This window comes from Chiloscyllium plagiosum, chromosome 36, assembly GCF_004010195.1.
Source record: "Chiloscyllium plagiosum isolate BGI_BamShark_2017 chromosome 36, ASM401019v2, whole genome shotgun sequence".
Lineage (NCBI taxonomy): Eukaryota > Metazoa > Chordata > Chondrichthyes > Orectolobiformes > Hemiscylliidae > Chiloscyllium > Chiloscyllium plagiosum.
The window spans coordinates 32,409,157-32,435,356 of record NC_057745.1 but is presented as its reverse complement, the minus strand read 5'-3'; the positions used below and the strand labels follow the sequence as shown (position 1 = coordinate 32,435,356).

The following is a 26,200-nucleotide window of genomic DNA, read 5'->3' as shown; positions in this document are numbered from 1 at the left end:
TACTCACCTATTGTACTCTATGCTACTCTCTCCCCCCCCCCCCCCTCCTCTAGCTTATCTCTCCGCCCTTCAGGCTCTCTGCCTTTATTCCTGATGAAGGGCTTTTGCCCGAAATGTCGATTTTACTGCTCGTCAGATGCTGCCTGAACCGCTGTGCTCGTCCAGCACCACTAATCCAGAATCTGGTCTCCAGCATCTGCAGTCATTGTTTTTACCCATTCCCAAATGGAGGTGAACCACCACTATTCTGCAAATTGCTTTATTTTCTACAGATTGTGTAGTTACTGGCCATCAGGGGTAATGTCTCAAATAAGAAATATGTTCACATTTCCACAGGTCTAAGAATGGCTATCAGAAGCAGAACTGTTTCAAAAAGAACTTACTTGTAATCAGCATTTTTCATAACCATAGGATGTCCCAAAGCATTTCATAGCCAATGACGTACTTATTGTCAATAGTCACTGATATAACACTGGAAATGTGGTAAGCAGTAATGAAATAAATCAGTAACAGGTTCTCTGAAAAATGTTGTCCAGGAGACCTGGAGAATAGTGTAAAAGTAGGTACCACCTGTGTTTAATGTGCCATTTGAAAGATTACTCCTTTACCAGTATAGCCTCAACACTCACACAGTAATGCACCGAAATCTCAGCTGATTATATGCTCAAAATTAAGGAATGGATTTTGAATTCTGAGCCTGCTGACTCAGAGATGTGAGCACTACCACTGAGTCACTTCTGACCACTGCAATACACTGTGCTTAGACGCAAAAGTGCTTTAAGATGAATAGACTGGGGCTTTTGTTCCCTAGAGCTTCAGAGGCTAAGAGGTGACCTTAAAGAGATTTATAAAATCATGAGGTGCATAGATAAGTTAAATAAACAAGGTCTTTCCCTGGCATGGGAGAGTCCAAAACAAGAGAGCATAGGTTTAATGTGAGATGGGAAAGTTTTAAAAAGGACCTGAGGGGTAACTTTTGCACAAAGAGGGTGGTGCATATATGAAATGAGCTGTCAGAGAAGGTGGTGGAGGCTGTTGGATGGATACATGAAAAGGGTTTAGAGGGATATAGCCCAAATACTGACAAATGGATCTAGGTCAAATTGGGGTGCCAGGTCATCAAGGACTATTTGGACTGAAAGGTCTGTTTCCATGCTGTATGATTCTGTGGAATTTTAAGAGTTGGGGATATATTTCAATCGGGAACGTGTTTGATTTGTTTTCTTTTTACATTTTCCAGACTGTGTAACATTCATTGAACATTGATGATAGTTTGAAATTTAGCACATGGATCTCATTGTACTTTATTAGAACTTAGTTTAAATTCAGAGCATTCTGGTCAGGAATGTGATGAATTTGTGGTTTTTAACACGGTACTTCTCCAATGGATAAAGTAAGCAGGCCAACACTGCAAAGGCTTCAGTTTTTCAACTGTTGATATTACCCTGGTTTATATAACTCCTGGAAAATAGAAACTGAAATTAGTTGCAAGATGTGGGTCATTAAGCTCTTCAAACATGTTCCACCATTCAATATAATCATGGCTGATCATCCAACTCAATATCCTATTCCCATTTTCATCCCATACCCTTTGATCCCTTCAGCCCTAAGAATTGTATCTAACTCCTTCTTGAAAACATTCAATGTCTTGGGCTTGACGGGGCTTAATTGCTGTGGTAGGTGATTCCACAGGCTCACCACTACTGGAGTAATGAATTTCTCCCAATTTCAGTCTTAAGTATCCTATTCCATATCCTTGATCTGTGATCCTCTATTCTGGGCTCTCCAGTCATTGGGAACATCCTTCATGCATGCGATCTGTCCAGTCATGTTAAAATGTTATCAATTTCTAACAGATCTCCTCTCATTATTCTAAATTCCTAACTGATCCAGTCTCTCTTCATATACCAAAAAAAAAACATAATTTATGAATGCTCAAGGAGCATTTTCTTCCAACAGCACTGTCTGCAGAGCCCTGCTCACATGCAGGCAAAGCAGTTTCAGAGGCTCAAGTCTTTTCTGTTCAACTCTTCTTAGGATGTTGCAATTACTTTTGAAGCAGCTTTTATTGAAAATGCAATCTGTAAAGCTATGTTTATTTTGGAGGACTGAAGTTGAAAGAAATGTGAAGAAATATAAGTTGGCAAATCTCCCTGAAATAAAATGAGTTTAACTCCCAGATGTGGTCTTGCATTCTTATTCAACTCAGATAATGTATGGACCATTTCCTTTTGTGATTGGATTGTTCATTAATGCCTAAGAATACAGCATTGAAGATAGATGTGAAAAGCATCATATTGTAGATGACAGGGGCACAGATTAACTCTTACTGTTGGAGTCCAAAGGTGAGTGTTCAGGAGAAGTGACCTTTAGAGATGGATTAGCAGGGTTTCTGTTATAGTATCCCCCTGTATACAATATTTGGAATTAAATTTCTTAGGTTCATTTCTGAGTTGACACTCTTAATGAATTTGGGAGGTCTCTTACTTTTTCCACACAATATTTTAAGATTAGATTAGATTACTTACATTGTGGAAACAGGCCCTTCGGCCTAACAAGTCCACACCGACCCTCCGAAGAGCAACCCACCCAGACCCATTTCCCTACATTTACCCCTTTCACATAACACTATGGGCAATTTAGCATGGTCAATTTACCTAACCTGCACATCTTTGGACTGTTGGAGGAAACTGGAGCACCCAGAGGAAACCCACACAGACATGGGGAGAATGTGCAAACTCCACACAGACAGTTGCCCAAGGCTGGAATTGAACCCGGGTCTTTGGCGCTGTGAGGCAGCAGTGCTAACCACTGTGCCACCATATCTTGATTTGGTATGCCTTAATTTGACCAAAGGTGCAAGGTCTATCCAGGGTTTATACTGGAACCAGCATTAGGCTGCCAGAGAAACAATTCAACATGTTTGAAGTGAAGGGAGGAGTACAACAAGGCTGTGTACTCCCATAAGACCATAAGACACAAGAGCAGAAATTAGGCCATTCGGCCCATCGAGTTTGCTCTGCCATGGCTGATAAGAATTAGATATGCCCAGGGGTAAAAATTAGGAGCAAAACCATAACCATGTGGTACATATTTCATCTGGGCTACAGAGGAGTTTGGAGTGGGAGAGGAAAGTTTCAGCTGCTGTAGTTTATTCAGATACCAACAATAAGGAGTGGCACGGTGGCTCAGTGGTTAGCACTGCTGCCTCACAGTGCTAGGGACCCAAGTTAAATTCCAGCCTCGACCAACGGTCTGTGTGGAGTCTGCACATTCTCCCTGTGTCTGCAGTTTCCTCCCATAATCCAAAGATGCGCATGTTAGGTGAATTGGCCATGCTAAATTGCCCATAGTATTAGGTGCATTAGTCAGAGGGAAATGGGTCTAGGCGGGTTACTCTTTGGAGGGTTGGTGTGGACTGGTTGGGCCGAAGGACATCTAATCTAGGTGAGAATGAAGAAAGAGCTTCTGCTGTAGGAGCACAAGCAGCAAGGGATTAAATTAAAAAGCAGAATGAGAAAGGTAATGATTTCTGTATTATGGGCTAACTGGCACAGGGGCAGTAAGATTAAACAAGTGTGGCCCAACGATTGTTATGGGAGAAACAGGTTTGATTTCATGGGACATTGGCACATATACAGAGGAAGGAGAGAACTGTTCTGATGTGAAAGACTCCACTTGAATCATGCTGAGACCAGAGTCTTGACAAATATCTAAAGCTATAAACAGGGCTTTAAACTAAATAGTGGTTTAGGGTTCAGTTGCATGGAAAGATTAAAAAGTCAAACTGTTAGTAGAAGGTAGGAGTGCAGCTTAGTGATGAAGCTGATTGTTAATCAAAAAATGAAAAGAAGGGAGGGAGCATGTAAGCATCATATTGCCCCAAACAATTATACAAGAGTTGAAAAAATTGATAATAGGACAAACTTAAAGGCTCTGTATCAGATAAATTTAATGAGATAGTAGCACAAATAGACACAATGGGCATGATATGGCGATGATTACTGGGATGTGATTGTAGGGAGGCCAGGTCTGGGAGTTGAATATCCAAGAGTACCCAGGGTTCTGCAAGAATAGACAGAAAGGAAAAGAAGGTAGTGTAGCCTTGTTACTAAAAGAAAGGATTGGTGCTGTAGTGAGAGATTATTTTGGCGCTGGAGATCAAGACATACAATCAGTCTGGATAGAAAGGAGAAATAGCAAGGGATAGAAGTACCTGGTGGGAGTAATCTACAGGTCTCCAAACAGTAGGCCCACTGTGGGGCACAGTACAAATCAGGAAATGTTGAGGGTTTGTAAGAAAGTTACAACAATAATCATGGATAATTTCAATTTGTGTATAGACAGTCTGTATGTGTATTAATCAAATTGGCTAACATAGCCTCGAAGGACAGTTCGTAGAGTGTACTAGAGATTGTTTCTTAGAGCAATAATACTGATCAGAGGGCAGGCTATTTTGGATTTAGTATTGTGAAATGAGATGAGATTAATTAATGATCTCATAGTAAAGCATCCCCTAGGGAAAAGAGACCATATCATGCTGGAATTTTAAATTCAGTTTGAGGACAACATATTTGCGCTCATGTTCTGATTTTACACCAACGCAATTACATAGGTATGAGGTCAGATTTGGCCCTAGTGGACTGGGCAGAAAGACCAAAATGTAGGAAAGTATGAGTAGTGGCAGACATTGAAGGAGATCGTCAATTCCCCTCAACTAAAATATTTTCCAGAGAGGAAGATTGTAAGAGGGAGAGAAACCATCCATGGCTAAGCAAGAAGGTTAAAGATAACATAAAGCCAAAAATTACGATATATCTTATTGCAAAAGTCAGTGGCAGTCTACGGATTGAGAAACTTATAAAGGGCTACTAAAAGGATAAATTATAAAAGAAAATATAAAAATAGATAGAAAAAGCTTCTGTATGTATAAAAATAAGAAGAAAGTAGCTAAAGTGAATGTTGTTTTGTCAGACAAAACTGGGGCATAAATAATGGGAATACAAAAATGGCAAAAGCAATAAATAAATATTTTCCTCAATTTTCCTGGTGGAGGAAACTGAAAACATTCCAATAATTATGGGTAATGCAGAGGTTATAGAAAATTATCATCACTAGGAATAAAACACCGAGCAAACTATTGGGTTTAAACGCAGACAAGCTCCCAGAACCTGATGGCTTACATCCTAGGGTATTAAAAAAGATGTTAGCAGAGATAGTGCATGCAAGGTTATAATATTCCAAAATTCCCCAGATTCTGGAAAGACTCCAGTGGACTGGAAAAAAGATAATGCAACATGCTTATCAAGAAAGGAGGGAGGCAGAAAGTAGAAACTATAGACCAGTTAGTTTAATATCTATCACTGGGAAATTGTTAGAATCTATTATTAAGGACATAACAACAGGATGTATGGAAAGTCAAAATGTAACCCATTGGAGTCAGCAAAGATTTGTGAAGGGCAAATCATGTTTGACTTATTTGCGAGAGTTCTTTTAAGGTGTAACAAGCAAAATGGTATTGAGGGTATATCTTGACTTCTGAACACATTTGGTAAGTTGCAGTTCTGGTCACCATATTACAGGAAGGATTGCTCTGGAGAAAGTGTAGAGAACATTTACTAGAATGTTGCCAGGCTAGAGAATTATAGCTACGAGGAGAGATTGGAGAAGTTGAGGTTGTTTTCCTTGGAACAGTGAAGGTTGTTGGGTGATATGGTTGAGATATACAAAATTGTAAGGGTTAGAGTAGACAGGAGGAATCTGTTTCCTTTAGCAGAGAGTTCAAAAACCAGGAGTTTCGACTCAAGCAAAGTAGCAGAGGCTTAGAGGCAACGTGATAAAAAACCTTTTTACACAGAGGGTGATGGGCATTTGGACTTCACTGCCTGAGTTGATGTTGGAAGCAGAGATCTTTTAAAAGGTGCCTGGGTCTGTACCTTAATCAAAGAATCCTTACAGTGAGGAAGCAGCCCATTCAGCCCATCGAGTCCACACCGAACCTCCAAAGAGGATTCCAACCCAAACCCATCCCATCCTTGTAATCCTGCATTTCCCATGGCTAATTACTGAGGACAAGTGGGAAGACAAAATGTGGTCTGTTGGAGCCAGCAAGGATTTTTGGAGGTCAAATCATGTTTGACTAATTTGGACACTATGGACAATTTAGCACGCCCAATCCACCTAACCTGCACATCGTAAGATTTGTAATGGGCTTTGTGCAGGAAGATGGGATTAGAAAGGGCATCTGGCTGTCATTAGGTTGGCATGGACAAGATGGGCCGAATGGTCCCATTCTGTGCTGAATCATTTCTATGGCTCTATAAGGTGCCAACAAAAACTGCCAAAGAACTAAAAGTGGACAAAGTGGTAATGGAAGATTTAGCAGATATTTATCACAGTTCCTGAGCTATTACAGTCATAGACACTTCAGGAATTCCCTGGCTGTTCTTTGTTTCGCTTGCCCTATAATGGTAGTGTTGTCCCAGTCAAATTCATGTTGCTTGTCGTCTGCGTGTGTGGCTACTAGGGATAGCTGGTCGTGTCGTATCGTGGCTACTTGATGTGTAAGTTAATTGGAGACATGCCATGATGATGTAATGAGACTGGTACATGTCTGATGCCAATGTCTATGGATGTGTGGTGCAGCCAGTTGCTGACTCAGTATCCTGAGACATTGGCACAGTGTGACCAAGATGGAGGTGCAGAGGAGCGAGAGGTGAGCTGGTTTTGCCAGGTGGCCACTGTGCCTTTCCTGTTGGGAATTCTCAATGTCTCATTTCTATCCAGTGGATGGGAGAATGGGAACCTACACATTGATGAGGAGAGTTGAGGTAATAATGAGGGCGATAGCGAGCAATAATCCATGCAAGTAGATCTCTCACCACTCGCTGGAGAATATCTGGTCTTGCTGTGCGTTAGGAATTGGGACTTTTCCCTCTTGTCATCAAGAAAGCCCTGACTAGACATCTCGCCTAATTTTTCTAACTTTCTCACCGTGGTTTACCAGGATGTTGCCTGGTATGGTAGAAAGATCGTATTAGGAAAGGCTGAGGCACTTGGGGTTGTTTTCATTGGAGAAAAGAAGGTTTAGGGGTGACTTGATAGAGGTGTATAAGATGATTAGGGGTTTTGATAGGGTCGACAGTGAGAATCTTTTTCCATGTATGGAGTCAGCTATTACAAGGGGGCATAGCTTTAAATTAAGGGGGGGTAGGTATAGGACAGATGTTAGGGGTAGGTTCTTTACTCAGCGAGTCGTGAGTTCATGGAATGCCCTGCCAGTAGCAGTGGTAGACTCTCCCTCGTTATGGGCATTTAAGCGGGCATTGGATAGGCATATGGAGGATAGTGGGCTAGTGTAGGTTAGGTGGGCTTGGATCGGCGCAACATCAAGGGCCGAAGGGCCTGTACTGCGCTGTATTCTTCTATGTTCTATGTTCTATGTTCCACACTGACCCTCCGAAGAGTAACCCACACAGACCCATTTCCCTCTGACTAATGCACCTAACACTATGGGCAATTTAGCATGACCAATTCACCTGACCGGCACCTCTTTGGACTGTGGGAAGAAACCGGAGCACCCGGAGGAAATGCACACAGACACGGGGAGAATGTGCAAATTTCACACAGTCGCCGAGGCTGGAATCGAACCTGGGACCCTGGTTCTGTGAGGCAGCAGTGCTAAATTCTACGTTTATTGCTCCTCTACCAACATGAGATGCAGTCTGTGTTGATTTCACTGTCAGTTCCCTCCCTTCTAGGCAGTTCAACATCATTCATCATGTAAGTCTGTATCCATTTTTATTCCAATATATAACACTTTGTACTTACCTGTTTTGGGATTCATTTGCTTTAAATCTATGCCTCTGTAGCTCTTTGCATGGTTTAACAAATTCCTCCTAGTTTAGTAACATCTGTGAATCTGACAAATTTGTTGTGTTCCTCTATCCAGCTTGATTATTTAGACTGGAAGCAATTAGGTTCCCAGCAGTGATCCAAGGAAACTCCCCTCAGTGCATCTGCATGGCTTGACATGACTGCCCTAACTGCTACCTACATATTCTCTCTTGCAACCAGTTTCTTCATCAGGTTTATATTTAATCTAGAACAACACTGCAACTGCCTTTGGACACCAGGAAGAGTTTCAAATGAGACTTTATCAAGGCATGTCCAACAATTCAGGCGCATATCACCTCATACCTTTGGAAAATCCACTTGGGATGCCATTATGCCATTTCTATAAATAAAAGTCACAAAGGTAGCTCTGTGGGAAGGTCCTTTCAAGAACAAGAATGGTTCACGAATTGTATACCTTGTTCTTGGTCATTCTACTACTTTGTCAATTATTGACATAAGGTTAATAGATTTATTCCTGTAAATGTATCTTTCCTGAAACTAGTTGTCGCGGTGTCATATTTACAATCCAATGGTGTCTCCATGATATTCATTGGCTCCCCCATGAATGTTTGTCAACAGTTTATGAATACAATTTGGGGAATTTAACCCAGCATCTCCTCCTAAAAATGGCTGTAAGATGTTAAGAGGAGAAAGTGAGGACTGCAGATGTTGGAGATCAGAACTGAAAATGTGTTGCTGGAAAAGCGCAGCAGGTCAGGCAGCATCCAAGGAGCAGGAGAATCGACATTTCGGGCATGAGCCCTTCAAGCCTATAAATCTGAACTAGGAATATATTGCACTTTAAACCGCCTAATATCAGCAATAAAGGCACAAGAAGGGCCCAGTAATCAATCCACTCACAAGAGATGGGTTGAACCATAGTACAGACGGGATGGTCCATTTGTGATGGAGCTCCACAGGAGTTGTTTTAAGGAACCTTGATTTTCCTGATGTACATATTAATGATCTTGATCTGGTGCACAGGGGATAACTGCAAATTTCGCAGATAAAACTAAATTTGTGAGGAAGACAGTGTGGAAATCCAAAAGCACACCGACAAGTTGGTGGAGTAAGTGGGTAGATGGTGGAAGAGGTTCAATGCAGAGATGTGTGAGGTGCTGAATTTTAGTCAGAATAACATTGAAAGACAATAAAAATAGGGGAAACAATTCTAAATGGGGTGCAAGAGCAAAGGGACACAGATCATTGAAGGTGGCAGGACAGGTGGACAGCACACTTAATAAAGCATGCAGTATCCTTGGCTTCATTAATAGGGATGTTGCATATAAGAACAGGGAGATGATATTGAACTGATGCAAGGCGCTTGTTAGATCACAGCTGGAGTATTGTGTATAGTTCTGGGCACCATGTTATAGGAAAGATGTGAACACATTGTAAAGTGGAAGTGGTTTATAAGAATGGTTCCAGGAATGAGAAACTTCATTTGAGAAGTTGAACTGTTGTGCTTGGAGAGAAGAAAGCTGAATGGAGATTTGGTTGAGATTTTCAAAATCATGAATGGATAGGACCCAGTAAATAGGAAGATGCTGATCTCATTCACATAAGAAAAACAAACAAGACTGTATAGACTTAAAGTGATTTTTTTCACATAACAAATAGTTAGGATATAGAATGCACTGCCTCAAAATATAGTGGAGGCAGGTTAAATTGAGGGATTCAGGAGGGCACTGAATGGTTATTTGAATAGAAATGATGCACATGGATTCAGAGTAACTGAGCCAGTGCCAATCTGCCAGACTCCTCTAAAAATACAATCTGCTTCCCCACTGGCCATAAGGTTTAAGCAAGTCCGGGACCTCCATGGTGTGAGACCAGTTTCGAATGGATGCCCTAATTACAGTATTTTCTCACTTATTTTGTTTATTGGAAGAAATGTACTTGTTACAGAGAGAGAGAGGGAGAGAGAGCTAATGAAATGATTTTGACCGACGAGCAATTATTTGAAATGCCCAACTTGTTGTACGATTCCAAGTTATGTAATAACAACCAGTCACAGCATCTTCCCATACATCTTCAGCCAAGGTTACAAAAACAGATTGGGGGAAACTCTGGAAATTATATTCCTTCAGCCTTTCCTAGTCCTGGCCCTGGTAATACTTTTCGCAGCAAGGATTCTCTCAGTTGAAGCAAAATTCAATGTTCCAAACAAACACTGAACATCTGAAATGCAAGTACAAAAATGGGGAAGTACACAGTGGGTTAATCAGTCTCCATCAGTTGTTATTTTAGGTCTGTACGCTCCACTTAATCTTCTATATGTTGCATTCCAGCTTCTGTAGATCCTAGAATTCATTAGAGTGATAAATCAAGACTAAATGGACAGAAAAAGGGATAAAAGTGATTATAAAATACATTTACAGCATTCACTATAAAAAATAATTATGGTATTGATTTTCAAACATTTCAGAATATTATAGGGCAAGTATGAGATTATTGTAAATAAATGACCTTGAATAATGTAATGTGTGTTGCCTAACTCCTGTAGTGTCCTAAAGCAGTATTGATTGCAACACACGGTCACTGACTAACAGTGTCAAATATTGCAGGATATATTTCTAAAAATTCATAAACTTACTTATTTAGTGAAATTTACTTGTACCATAAATATAAAGGTCCAGCATTACCTTTTATTCCAAACCCAAATTATGAACATTCTAACTAACCCTGAAAGTATGTCTCATGACCAATCAATTCGATTCTGGTTGAAACTTTGACGCAGTAGTACAAAAGTGTAGGCGTATTTGAAGCAAACTGCATAAATAAAAGACATGCAATTCTAATCTAGAAAATATGTTGTGTAATTAGGTTGGAACTTGCAGTCATTGTAGTTTAGCCAACAGCACTTGGTGCAACGACAAAAGGAATAATGTCTGCTTACTGGATATTACACCAACTTTGTTACAAATGTTTACAGTTGCTGGGACATAAGGATGTAGTTTCCACCTAGAAATAATTGAGGTTACATTGAGGATTTCAGCTTGCCAGAGCAAACATGCAATTCCCTGGTGAAGTGAGAGACTGAGCTTCAGGATAATTAGATCTGCACATGTTTTCTTGCTTTTGGACTTTGTTGTATTCACTCTGGAGAGTCTGTTCTGGAATAAAGGAAAGACAAATTGTTTCAGAAATACAGAATTTACAGAGGTATAGGTGTCCCTGACCTAGGAACTCTAGCATTTTCATTAACCTGCCAAATGCTAGGGTACTGGCCCATCATTGCTCACAGCACCCTTAAGCAGTGTTTAAATTTTTTGTATTCTTAATCCAGCAGTAGCACAATGCAGAGGGTGGAACGTGTATGGAATGAGTTGCCAGAGGAAATGGTGGTGGCTGGTATAATTCCAACATTTATAAGGCATCTGGATGGGTATACGAACAGGGAGGGTTTAGAGGGATATGGGCCAAATGCTGACAAATGGGACTAGATTAGTTGAGGATATCTGGTCAGCGTGGATGATTTGGACCAAAGGGTCTGTTTATGTGCTGTGCATCTCTATGACACTACTCCCATCCTTAATCACAGTTTGGAGATAGTGATGAGCTCCTTCTGGAACAGCTATTGCCCATTTCAATGATGCTGATACTGTTACATAAGGGATTATAGAATTTGGACCCAACTATAATCAAGGAAGCAGGAATATATGCCCCAAACAGACCAGAGTGACAACGTGGAGAACCTGGAGATGGCCTCTGTTGCCTTGTTGAGCAGCAAGGGAAAAGACTACAACTTCCAGATGAATTTATGTCAGCACATATTACCTAATGTATAATGAAATGAAGATTACATGGCTAACAAGAAACAGAGAGTGGATATAAATGGGCTGGCAAAATGTAACAAATGGTGTACCACAGAGATCAGTGCTGCAGCCACATTTTTTTACAATTTATATAAATTGCTTGGAGCAAGGGACTGAAGGTGTGGTAGCTAATTTGGCCGATGACACAAAGATAAGTAGGAAAGTGAACTGTGAAGAACACAAAACAGGCTATGAAGGGATATAAATAGGTTAAGTGAGTGGGCAAAGATATGGCAAATGGAATACAATGTTGGAAAATGTAAAGTTACCCATTTTGACAGAAATAATAAAGTGTGTTATCTCAATGGTGACACGGTGCAGAGCTGTAGAGAGATCTGGCGTCTTAGGGCATAAGCATTAAAGGGCATGTATTGAAATTATAGTAAGTAATTAGGAAAATAAATAGAATGTTATAATTTATTGAGAGGGGAATTAAATACAAAAGCAGGGAGGTTATGCTGCCGTTATACAAAGCACTGGAGAGACCATATCTAGATAACACTGTGTACAGATCTGAAACATAGAAATGTATAAAATAGGATTAGGAGTAGGCCATTCCTCCCTCAAACTTACTGAGCCATTCAATCAGATTATAGCTGATCACCCATCTCAGCTCCCTCCTAATATCTTTGATTCCTTCAGTTCAAAAAACAATATCTCCATCTTTCTTCAATGATTTGGCCTCAATAATTTCCTGTGGAAGAGAATTCCATAGGTCACCACTCTCTGAATGAAGAAGTTCACCTTACTTATGGAAGGATGTAACTGTGTTGGAAATAGTTCAGAAAAGGTTTACCAGACTAATGCCTGAAAAGAGAGTAGTGCTGGAAAAGCACAGCAGTTCATGCAGCGTCTGAGGAGCAGGAGAGTCGAGGTTTGGGCGTAAGCCTGATGAAATTATGCCCAAAACATCAACTCTTCTGCTCCTAGGATGCTGCCTTACCTGCTGTCTTATGAGGAAAGGATGGATAGGTTAGGATTGTCTCTGTGGAGTTTAGAAGAGTAGGAGGTGGCTTGATTGTAGATCTGAGGGTCTTGTCAGTGTGAATATGGAGAGCACACTTCTTCTTGTGGTAGAATTTAGAAGCAGGGCTCACAATTTAAAACTCAGGGGTCACAATCTAATACAAAGATAAGGATTTCATTTTTTCTCTTTGAATTTGTGAAACTCTCTTCCTCAAAAGGCAGTAAAATCAGAACATTTTTAAGTAGGCATGGATAGATTCTTGATCAAGAAGGTTTACCAGGCTAGCTGAGAATATGAAGTAGTCAGATCAGACATGACCTTATTGAATGGCAGATCAGGCTGAATGGCCAAAGGACTTACTCCTGCTCCTCACTTGTTCAAAAAGGGACGGTAGGCAATATGTGGGAAGTTACAGACCAGTTAGAATCAATTATCAAGGAAGCAAGATCAGGATATTTGAAAAGTCAAAAAGCTATCCATCAGAGTCAGTATGGTTTTGTGAAGGACAAATCATGCTTGATTAATTTGCTAGAGTTCTTCGAAGATCTAACAAGTGGATAATGGGGATCCTGTAGATGTAATATATCTGGACTTCCTGAAGGTGTTTGATAAGGTGCTGCACAAAAGGCTAATTCACAAGGTTGGATCATATGGGATTAGGGGTCATTTATTAGCTTGGATAGGTGACTGGCTGATTGACAAGACAGAGAGTCAGGGAAAATGTTTTTTTTCTGGATGACAAGAAGTAACTATTGGGGTGCCACAGGGTTCAGTCTTTGGGTCTCAGCTATTTACAATCTACATTAATGACATGGATACATGGATGGAAGGCTCTGTAGCCAAATTTGTAGATGGCCCAAAAATAGGCCAGATAATAAATTGCAATGAGGAATAGGAACCTTACAAATGGATATATAGAGGTTAGGAGAATGGACCAAAATGTGTCAGGTAAGTATGAGGTCATATATTTTGTTAGGAAAAATGGGAAGGCGACCTATTATCTAAATGGAGAGAGACTTTGAGGTGCTACTGTATAGAGAAATCTGGATATCCTCATTCATGAGTCACAGAAAACTAGCATGCAAGTACAGCAGATAATAAAGAAAGCGATTGGAATGTTGGCTTTTATAGCTAAAGGAATGGAATAGAGCTGAAAATGTGTTGCTGGAAAAGCGCAGCAGGTCAGGCAGCATCCAGGGAACAGGAGAATCGACGTTTCAGGTCTTATGCCCGAAACGTTGATTCTCCTGTTCCCTGGATTCTGCCTGACCTGCTGCGCTTTTCCAGCAACACATTTTCAGCTCTGATCTCCAGCATCTGCAGACTTCACTTCTCCTCAAAGAAATAGAATATAAAGGTAAGAAAGTATTGTTGCAACTATACAAGGCATTGCTGAGACCATACCTGGAGTATTGTGCACTGTTTTGATGCCTTTATTTGAGGAAAGATACACTGACATAGGTTCACTAGATTGATCCCAGTGATGATGGGTTTGTTGTATGAAAACAGATTGAACTGTTTAGGTGTATACCCTCTGGAATTTAGAAGAATGAGGGAAGGTCAAATTGAGGTATTCAGAATGATTAAAGGTGTAGATAAACTAGACGTGGAGCAAATGCTTCCTCTTCTGGGGATGAGAGGTCATAATCTTAGGATAAGGGCTAGCAAATTTACAACAGAATTGAGGAGAAACTACTTCTCCCAAAAGGTTATGAATCTGTGGAATTTGCTACCCCAAAGTGCAGTGGATTTTGGGACAGTTAGTATATTAAGGGAGAGTTAATTGGTAGTGGAGAGAAGCAGAAAAAGGTGGGGTGAAGACCATATCCACCATAATCAAATGGCAGAGCAAACTTGATGGGCTGAATGGCCTAATTCTGCTCCTATATCTTATGAACTTATGAACTAATTCATATGTTCGTATGAAGACGCCCAAAACTCTGGGTAGAAGGTGGTGTCATGCTAATAACACTGGACTAGTAATTCAAGTGCCCAGGTTGATGGGAAATGTTGATGGGAAATGATTCAAAACCCATAGAGTAGCTGGTGAAATTTAATATTTCAAATAATAAATCTGGAATAGAAATCATGTCAATTTTCTGATTGGGTATAAGTCCAACCAGAAATTTGGTAATTGTAAGCTGGACACAATTACTCCCTAAACTGCTGATCTCATCAGACATTAAGAAAATTGCAAACAACATGGGCTTGTCAGCTCATGGCCAGTTGTATGGTCACTACACCATCTGTGCATTCATTAAAAGGATAACGAATCTATTATGTTTCAATACTGTGACTTTTGTTGAAGTACATTAGATCTTGACTCAGTTACTCCCTAACATTGTTTATTCAGATAAAGGGCTGTGATTTGACTTCAGTCTGACTGGTTGAGTCAGGTCTTTATTAAATCTTGTTTCCAAATTAAAAAACAAAACTGGCTATCCTTTCCGATTAAATTACCTGTTCTACGTTCAAAGGAAACAGCAATCCATCTAAGTGTGATAAATCTGTCTAATTCTCAATCATGTTGCTTCAATTTTTCATATTTTCCTTTTACAGTTTGTCCTCTCCTTGGGCCTGAACTGTAAGTGTGATCATTATTGCACCATATTTACCCAGCAAGAACTGTTTATTGTGACACATCAGCTTCTTTTTAAGGTAGATGATTGCAGCTGTGAAACATTTTGTTTTTCATTACCTTGCTAAATTCCTCGAGCATTTCCAAAATCTACTTAAAGTTGTTTGTACCTCATGCACTCTACATTAAAAGTTCAGTGAGTGGTATTTAAACAAGTTTAATTTAATTTGGTTGGAAATGGTTCTGTAACGCATGGGAATTTGACACTACCTTATTTAATCAGAGGAACCTTCTGCAAGTTCAGCTTTGTTTTGGGTGGAAGCTAAAATTTGTTGACGTGCAACAGATGGAAATCAGTCATAGAAATTTGCAGGTGTCCCTTTGTTAAGCAGTGTTAGGAACTGCAACCAATTTTAAATAACACTTCCAACTGAATGATGTTACATTCTGGCAGTAAAGCTAAAAAAGCAACTCTGCAAGAATAAAAATACTGCTACTCTAATTTCATTAGAAATTTTCACCAATGGGAATTGTAATGGTGTGTTTATAATGTCATTAACATGTAACGTGTAAAGTAGATTGGATTATGATACTGCACTTCTACCTCTGCGAGTACAAATCCCACCACTTCAATTTGTAAAACTATTTGTTGGACTCTATGGCCTCAACAGCAACTAGCACTAGGCAATGAATGCAGATTTTCAGGTTCACAAATATGGGCTAGTAATAAGAAAGTTCAGCTCTGAAAGGACTGTGACCTAAAATACACACACATATTAGGCACAGACAGAGTGTAATGTGATGAATTACTTACAGAGGATGTGCACCAACTAAATATAATTACGTAGGTAAAGACATGTATCTCTTACTTACATGTTATAAAAGTTCAAGTTTAAGGCGTGAAAACACACTTCTGTAAATATTAGCTGAAGCCTTGAGGCATTTTCATTGGTAACCTGAGATCTGGATCACAACTGTGATATTTAGCTATTCTGATGAAGCTGTCTTTCACCTGGACTATCTCTAACATTGTTTCATTGTTCTGACAATGGAGAAGTTGTCTATCCAGGTCATTTGGAGGCTTATTGCTAACAGACATGTATATATAGCACTTGGTTCTATAAATGCTTGGATCCCATCCTTGGAGAATGGAAAATATATTAAACCCTCAAAAACATTCTGTTTTCCTTTTGTTATAGCTTTCATGCTTTGAAATATAACGACAACAATAATTTGCATTTACACCATGCCTTTAACATTGTAAAACTTCCCAAGATACTTTACAGCATTGTGAAGCTACATTTGCCATGTTGTCAGTTTAATGCCCAATGTATGTTTGGTGGCAGTAGGGCATTTAATTCCATTATGATCACAACTGATCAAACGGCATTTAGCCGGGCAAGATGGTCCCAGCTGTGAACCCAGCCTTCTTCCTGTCTCCGCCTCAATAAATTCCAGGGCAGGATGGCTCAAAGGTGACATTGCATTCCGAATATCAATTGAGGCCCTCAAATGAATAAGTGCCTCAACCTACAATTTTGGGGATTTAATTAGTGGCAGGTGAGGCAGTCAGGGTTACTCATAGGCTTATAAGAGGATCCTTGTTCAAAGACAGGATTGTAGCAACTGACAGCCACCTCCATCGCTGTCCTCCATGACCTCTATCCTACCCTCATTCACCTGAGGCCTGGGTGATCCTGGTGTGCACAGTTGACACAACTCTAGCTGCCCACTTTGCTGAGATCTTGGCCTCTGATGGACTGGATTTCTAACTCTGGGGTCCTTAATTCAGAGGAAGGCCTGATGTTGGCAACTTAAGTGCACAAGACAGCTTTTCAGAAGTAGGAAAAATGGTTTACAGCTGGAAAGTGAGATCACTGTCACCTCTATGAAGGACTGCCAATTATAACAACCTTGTGCAAGAGGTAGGTATTAAGGAGCACCTCAAAGCAAAAGAGAACATTAGAGAGGTGTAAATGTTTGGAAAAAAAATCCAGGGAGTAGGGTTGTGGCTGCTGGAGATATAGCCAACAATGTAGGAACAATTAAAGTGGGAGTAGGAAAAGAGGAGTATAGAGATCTGGAAGAGTTGTGGGGCTGGGGAAAATTACAGGGAGAAGAAGAGTGTATTCTTGAAGGCATGTGAAAACAAGGAACAGAATTTTTAAATCTAAATGTTGCTGGAGCCAGTGGAGTTTGATATGGACTAGACCAAACCCCCTTAAACTATATTAAGAAGATAGTCTAGACCCCAACTTTTTCATATTTTGTAAAGGTGTCGTGTTTCAGATACAATTCAATTGGCCAAACTACGAGGTTTGAAGTGAAACATACTTTATTCTATAGTTCAATCCTATAGTTAAAATATAAACCAAAGAATGAAGAATTGGAAAAACTTAACTCTATTGGAAAACTTGACAGAATAATAAATTAGTTAACTGCTAAACAGCAACTGTTCCAATACAGTAACACCCCATAAACATCCTTAGCAAAGGCAAATTCAGTAAAACAGATTGTTTCACATGCGATTCTTGCAGCAGGAAGAGAACCCAAGCTTTAAGCTTTAGAGAGAGGAATAACAGTTCCCATTTCCAGCTTCAAGACCCCAGCAACTGCTGAAAGTAAAACTAAAATTTTGGTTCCGTGGCAGCTTGACCCCACCTCTAATGCTGCTTCTATTGTTCCAATTTAAAAAGAACTCAAGGCCTCACAAGCTGTTAACTGCAATGGCTTGGAACAAACTGCTGGACATCTCTGTCTCAACCTCTCTTTATAAAAAAGCTAAGACAAAATACACCACTTAAAGACATTGTATTCTCACAAGATTGGTGAACATAGCGAGAACTGTAGAAGGATAGACTCGTGCTTTGGAAAATGCATGGATATTACAACACAGTAATTTTTGTGATAAAAGCCTTAAGACAAATTATTCACTGACAATCCAGTTTGCCTTAAAGAAAGATTTTTCTCAACAAGGTGATAAAAGCTCAATGACTGAAAGCATTACAAGTGAAGAGAGGACCGAGTAGAGCAGACATTTTCTACGTCCTGCAGACCTAGATTAAAGTGGTGCTGGAAAAGCACAGCCAGTCAGTCAGCATCAAGGAGCAGGAAAATTGACTATTCGGGGAAAAGCCCTTCATCAGGACTGCCTTTTCTATGTCCTGTTAACTCAAATTTATTACAATTACACAGTTTTTCCTTCAGGTTTTCTCTGCCGGATTGATGCTCTGTAACCACAAAACAAAAAATTATTTAGAGCTTCCATTTCACTGAGGATGGTTCAGGTCAAACCGGGTCCAACAACCTGCTCTGTCTAGTCTGTTCACATTTGCCAGCTGTGACTAACTCCACTTCTGCAGCTCAGGCAACCTAGAACATTCTAAAATAATCGGGTTTGCTTTGGTCCATACCCTGCCAAGTTTCATTGAAATTTGACTGATAGATTTTGAGATATGTTGTTTACAAATCACTAACAAATGGGTGAAAGCACATGTTCTCAATCAGGAAGCTATGTACAGCTAGTTGGATAGTCTGATAATGTAATTTAAGTCAGCTAGGGTGAGAACTCAAATTCTCCTTAAAAGTGAATAGTATGGATTTTCTCTGAAATATTCCGATTGTCAGGTAGTTTACCATGTTTGAATGGTTCCATTCTTGATTATTGTCCTATGAGCATAGTATACAGCACACAGAGGGTTTTTTTTGTGGAGTTTATTTATTTAACCATCATTTGCTGAATGTTCAGAAGAACAGTTATATTCAACACAAAATGTTAATTGTGCTTCTCACTCTACAGATACATGATGTGGAGGTGCTGGCGTTGGACTGGGGTGGACAAAGTTAAAAATCACACAACACCTGGTTATAGTCCAACAAGCTTATTTTGAGGTATTTGGTAACTAGCCCTAATGAAGGAGCAGAGCTCTGAAAGCTAGTACTTCCAAATAGAATTGTTGTACTTTAACCTAGTGTTGTGTGATTTTGAACTTTCTATAGATACAGTCAAACTACAGAGTATTTCTACCACTTTGATTTTTTTTTCAGATTTACAGCAACCAAAGGATTTCACATTTATTTTGCTGCCTGTAACCGCATTACATAAGTAAACGAAAGCTTCCAGATGCTTAACCTGAATAGATTATAATTTGGGACACCTTTATACAATCTATATTTCATAAAAATGTTCCCAAATGCGATTGACTCAGTTTGTTGAGCAGGACATCTCGTGGCCAATGCTGTGAGTTGGATATTTTCTCCAACCCTTCAGTTTGAAAAATGTTTGAGCTGCAAGCTGCCGAAAGTAAGGATGTTATAACAAGGGCGATTGGTTATCTGGGGCCTTAGTGAACTAAGGATCAACTGTATACCTCTTTAATAGTTCAATATAAGGATACAGAAAGAAACAGTGGAACAAGGAAAAGAGATTAAGATGAGTTAGAGTCAAATTAGGCACAGATATATAAAGAGAGCAAACGAAAGACTGGATTAAAAATCAGAGAATAAAAGGAAAGAAAAGTAAAGTAATAAAATAAATATTTATTAAATTTAAATATTTAAATTCAAGAATAACTTAGTACCTGCCGGAATAAGATACCATAATTTTATTTATACCCTTTCTGGGCCTCTGAGTTAGAATAATTTTACACATAAGTCAATCTTGCCATTAAAACAGTCCTTGCATTGTTAAATACTGGCCCTAATTCTCTGTAGTATATTCTGACCATTAACTCTCTTTTGAAATAATCAGGATCAGGAATTAGAAATAACCTTCTTGTAAATATTGAAGAACCATATTTTACAAACTATAACCTTGCAAATCAGCTTTTTTTGAAAGTCACTTTCTGGTCAAGATATATTTTCTGTTTAAATGCTGAAAAACACAGTCCCAATGATAAAATACGGCAATCTGAATATTTAAAAACATGAACAGAAAACTGTCAAACCACATCAGCATGTTTCAGTTTATGATTTTACCTCAATGATTGACAATTCTGGCTAAAAGTGGTTTTAACACATGGCAGCTGGAGGAACAAGCCAAATGGAAATAAATTGATACAATCTGACTTTTGATCTGTTTCATATCCTCTTCCTGTTTCGGAATACAAATACCTCAATAACATTTCATTTTAAAAAATATAGTTATTATTCAGGAATATTAACTCATTCCTTACCAGGGCAAATTGTCTGCCCTAGTCTAAATTAGTGTATTTTTAAAAAAACTCTGATTTAATGTTCAGTTTAAACAAAGTATTCAGTTCTAGGTTATTAACATAGAAATAAATTGTACATGATAAAACTGAAAAGTAATATTATTGCCTGGTAACTTCTTTCAGGGATTGGTATGGTGACAGTGCAAGAACTCCAGGACTAAGAGGCCTGGGTTCAAATCACACTTGCTGCAGAGGTGTGTACTAACATGGCTGAATGGGTTGATTAGAAACATATGTTAACAAGTTGTTAAAAAAAAGATTAATAGCCTCCTAATTTATTTCAGATTAACACCACTCAGAATAAGGGGTGAGTCATTTAAAACTGAGATGAAGGGAGACTTTCTGTTTGATAATCTCTGCCCCAGAGCGCTTTGGAAATCAGCCATTGAGCATATTCAAGACAGAGATTGATAGGTTTCTGGATGCTGAGGATAGCAAGGGCTATGGGGTGGCATGGGAGAATTATGTTAAAATAAATGATCAGCCATGATCTAGAATAGGTTTGAGGGGCCGAATAGCCTACTGCAGCCTTATGTTTCTGAGTTCTATAAACAGAATTTTCCATTTGAAGTTTAAAGTATGGTGTCAGGTGTGCTGGATGTCGCCAAATCCTCCATTGTCATGTAATGATATGCATTTCAACTTATTATCCATGCAAGTGAAATGTTGTGTGAGTTATTCAGAGAATCACATAATGAGTGAGCCTGATGATCTCACCACTGGTAGGATCGAAGGTGCTGGTGTCATATTTGAAGGCCAGCTGGACACCACTGCATGCCAGAAGCTTCCCCTAAACTTATATGGCTGACTCAGAAATAGCTAGGCAAGAGAAATCTGCAGGCTCCCTGGCTTACTGCGGCTGCCTTGCAGATATTACTGGACAGGGTCACTGACAGAGGAACAACCTTTTCCCAGGGAAAGGCACCAGAATACAAACCCATCAGAGCCATCCAGCTGAGGCAGAGATGAGAGGGCAAGTCAACACCATTGGTCCTCACAAAAGGGATAGCAAGCAGCAGAGGAAAAGAAAAGTCAATGATCTCCTGTGCTCTGCAAGGGCACATGATATCATCAGTTCTCTGCTGAGGCTGTCACTCAGTCTAACTCTGACCCTGCACGCACAAATTACACAAAGGATGATGTCTCAGCGTACATGCATGATATACACTCAAGTTTTCACCCTCATCGCAACCTCAAACCGCTGACTCTTCCTGTCTGCTGTGCTTGCTGTGTCCCTCAGTGGGACACCTCACTACCTCACATGGTTATGCATACTCATGTCCTTATGCTCATGTTTTTCATTGCAGGAAAACTGGCTCATAACTGGTTAAGGTCTGTGGAGGGTGCTGTATATTAAACTCCTCCCTTTGAGGAAAAGCCTATACAGCCGACTGGGAAGAACAGGACTTCTCCTGTGGTGATGGTGAAACACCAATGGTACTGTAACTCAGCAAGCAACATTACACTCTACTCTTTTTGGATAAGCACTGTTTATCTTTGATTGGTGGGTGATGGCACCTAATTCATTATAAATCTGGAAGAGATGATTCGAAAGGATGAACTGGCCCATTTTCTTAATTTAAGCTTTCTCTTGGTCAGCTGCAACAAAGTTAACTTGAAAAGGACCCCTTCCTTCAAGGATTCTAATCCAACTGTACTTATGTTTTAAAAAGATCCATTTAACCAGGCTTTCTAGAGTGAAAGGAAATAAACACAAAGAGCAATGAATGCTAGAAATCTAAAACAAAAGCAGACAGTGCTGGAAATACTTCGCAGGTCTGACAACATCTGTTGAGAGAAAACAGAGTTAACGTTTCAAGTCTAGTTTTGAGTCCTCCACTCAGATGAATGATCACTGGACTCGAAACATTAAGCCTTGTCTTTCTCTCAACAGGAGCTATCAGACATGCTGAGCTTCTCTAACGCTCTACTTTAGTTAAAGGAAAGGTGAGTTTATTAGCTATCAAATGTAAGAAAGGATAATAAAACATGACCAACATATATCAAGTTTAGAAATGTGATTGGAATAAAAAGGTAACAGTTAAAAGATATACAAATCAGTTTCAGGGTTCATTGAAGAGGAGATGGTTGAATGTTGTGACTGTTAAGTTAGCTGAAACCTGTAACAGTGATATTGGTAGTTGATTTTGAGATTCATGGCTCTGCAAGCTATATGACAGGCTTGTACCCCATTTCTTTTTCAACAGTTATTTCAGTACATTGCTTGGCTTCCAGCAATCAGAGTGAGAATCTTTCTTTATCTGCAATACAGGGGGTTCTCATGCCTGTCCTCAAGCTGTGTCCTTCACAGCACATGAGTCCACACTGGTACATCACACTAACACAATACAGATCATTCTAACGCGTGTTTCATCACATGAATACGCTGTAATGTGATTGACAAAATGGGGATGCTGTTTCTACAATGCGAACTTATAAAATGTGTGATGACTGTAATGCGATTTCATAGCCAACACTTCAGGTTTCTAAAGCATGATTCATCTATACATGGGGTTGCATAACAACACAACCATTGTATTATGGAAGAACTGACTGTAGTCAGGATTTCAGTTGTTCTGGAAATCTGTAGACAGATCCTTTCCCCATTGAGTTTACATTTTTCAATGTAATGTTCACTGAGAATTGTGAAATATTTGTCATTGCTGTTCCACCATTTTTCCTTTTAATCCCATTTTCCAATCTGCCTGACCAATTCATCTCTCACGTGGCTTCAGCTGCTAGTTTCTGACTTGAATAGATCACTCTTGAACACAATGTGATTTTGTTTCATATTATGATCACTCTTCAACAGAAGATGCCTTACTATCAGGCAATTAATTGACTGTTTGTTATCACACAAGACAGATCCAAAATAGGATGGCATATATATTGTTCTAGGGACACATCTTAAATGCAATACATCAAGTTGACCCTAAACTAAGGGCCAAAGGGGCTGAGAGATAAATGGGAGGGGGCAGTGGGGCTGGGGGGAAGATAGCTGGGAATGCAATAGGTAGATGAAGGTGGGGGTTGAAGGTGATAGATCGGAGTGGAAGGTGGAGCAGATAGATGGGAAGGAAGATGGACCCCATTCCTGAAGAAGGGCTTATGCCCGAAACGTCGATTCTCCTGTTCCCTGGATGCTGCCTGACCTGCTGCGCTTTTCCAGCAACACATTTCCAGCCCTAAACTAATGTTGCCAGTTTGATTTGCGAACACCAGAAGGTGTAAAGCTAAGATTCAAATTAAAGAGCAGGATGTTCGGAATCTCTGAGCCAAGTGTAAACTGACATGTGGCAAATGCTAAATTAAATGTTGCCTTTTTTACAAGCTCCCCTTATTTTGTGATTAATTAGCTGTAGGATCCCTACAGAATCATAGAATCCCTACAGTGTGGAAACAGGCCCTTCAGCCCAACATGTTGACACTGACCCTCCGAAGAGTAACCCACCCAGACCCATTCCCCTACCCTACTATCTTATATTTACCCCTGAACAACACACCTAACCTACACATCCCTGAACACTATGGGCAATTTAGAGTGTGGTGCTGGAAAAGTCCAGCAGGTCAGGCAGCATCCAAGGAACAGGAGAATCGACATTTTGGGCATAAGCCCTTCATCAGGAATGAGGTTTGTGGGCCAAAGGGGCTGAGAGATAAATGGGAGGGGGCAGTGGGGCTGGGGGGAAGATAGCTGTGAATGCAATAGGTAGATGAAGGTGGGAGTTGAAGATGATAGATTGGAGTGGAAGGTGGAGCAGATAGATGGGAAGGAAGATGGACAGGTAGGACCGTTCAAGAGGAGGGTGCCAAGTTGGAAGGTTGGGACTAAGATAAGGTGGGGATTGGGAAATGGGGAAACTGGTGAAATTCGCATTGATTCTGTGTGGTTAGAGGGTCCCCAGGCAGAAGATGAGGCATTCTTCCTTCAAGTATCGGGTGGTTAGTGATTGGTGATGTAGGAGGCCGAGGATCTACATGTCCTTGGCGGAGTGAGAGGGGGAGTTAAAATGTTCAGCCACAGGGCGGTGGGGTTGGTTAATGCCTGTGTCCCAGAGATTTCTTTGAAACAATCAGCAAGTTGGGGTTCAGTCTCCCCAATGCAGAGGAGATCACACTAGGTGCAACGGATACAGTAATTGACATGTGTGGAAGTACAGGTACATTTCTGTTGGATGTGGAAGGATCCTTTGGATCCTTGGATGGAGCTGAGGGGAGTTTTGTAATTTTTGCAGTGGCAGGGGAAGGTGCTGGGATGGGAGGGTCGGGTTGGAGGGGATGTGGACCTGACAAGGGAGTTGCGGAGGGAATGGTCTCTTCAAAACACAGATAGGGGTGGGGACAGAAATATATCTCTGGTGGTAGGGTCTGTTTGTAGATGGCAGAAATGGCGGATAATGATGCAATGTATCTGGAGTTTGGTGGGGTGGAAAGTGAGGACCAGCAGGGTGGGTCCGTCTTTGTTGCAATTGGAGGGGTGGGGTTCAAGGGCGGAGGTGTGGGAAGTGGTGAAGATGCACTGAAGGGAATCATCAACCACATGGGAGGAGAAATTGTTGTCTTTGAAGGAGGAGGCCATCTGGGATGCCCTTTGGTGGGATTGGTCCTCCTGGGAGCTGATGCAGCGGAGAGGGAGGAATTGGGAATAAGGGATGGCGTTTTTACAGGAGGCAGGGTTGGAGAAGGTGTAGTCCGGGTAGCTGTAGATGTCGGTGGGTTTGCAGTGGATGTCCCTATTGAGTCGATTGCCAGAAATGGAGGTGAAGAGGTTGAGGAAGGGCCCTGAGATGGTTCAGGTAAGCATGGCCAATTCACCTGACCTGCACATCTTTGGACCGTGGAGTAAACCGGGCACCCGGAGGAAACCCACGCAGACACAGGGGAGAATGTACAACTCCAAACAGACAGTCGTCCAAGGCTGGAATCGAATGTGGGTCCCTCGTACTGTGAGGTAGCAGTGTTAACCGCTGAGCCACCATGCCACTTCTAACAGTAGCTGAGTAACACTACAGCTACTGTTAGAATCCGCATTTATTGTATGTCGGTTCATTCAAGCTCCCAAGTAGTATAGCAAGCATGGGGATACCCACCTTTCTGGACTAACTGGAATAATCTTTTTAGACAACAATGTTCCTCCTGCAGGATGTTTGAGGTAGGAGTGACCACCGATACTCCTGCCGACTTCATCTGCAGGAAATGCAGTCAGATCCTGCTCCTCACAGAACGAGTTAGGGAACTGGAACTGGAGTTGGATGAACTGAGGATTATTCGAGAGGCTGAGAGGGTGATAGATAGAAGCTACAGGGACATAGCTACGCCAGAGAACAGAGGTAGCTGGGTAACAGTTAGAAGTGGGAAGGGGAGGAAGCAGGCAGTGCAGGGATCCCCTGTGGTTGTTCCCCTAAACAATGAGTATACCGCTTTGGATACTGTTGGGGTCGCAGGGGTAAGCTGCAGTGACTGGGTCTGTGGTGCGAGGTCTGGCTCTGAGACTCAGAAGGGAAAGGGGGAGAGGAGGAGAGCGCTAGTTATAGGAGACTCTCTAGTTAGAGGGACGGACAGGCAGTTCTGTGGACATGGGCGAGACTCTCGGATGGTTTGTTGCCTCCCAGGTGCCAGGGTCCGAGACGTCTCAGACCGTGTCTTCAGAATCCTTAAGGAGGAGGGTGTGCAGCCAGAAGTCGTGGTGCACATTGGCACCAACGACATAGGTAGGAAGAGGGGTGGG

General features: G+C 40.7%; 1 long non-coding RNA gene across 2 annotated transcripts in view; it reads right to left on the bottom strand.

Annotated features, from left to right (window-relative positions):
• Nucleotides 1-10,339: 10,339 nt before the first annotated feature.
• The window catches only part of LOC122540863, a 31,082-nt gene continuing 15,221 nt past the window's right edge, over nucleotides 10,340-26,200 (bottom strand). For both annotated transcript variants that reach the window (XR_006309435.1, XR_006309434.1), the window contains one exon: nucleotides 10,340-11,012. This is a non-coding gene — a long non-coding RNA (uncharacterized LOC122540863). The remainder of the gene's footprint in view (nucleotides 11,013-26,200) is intronic.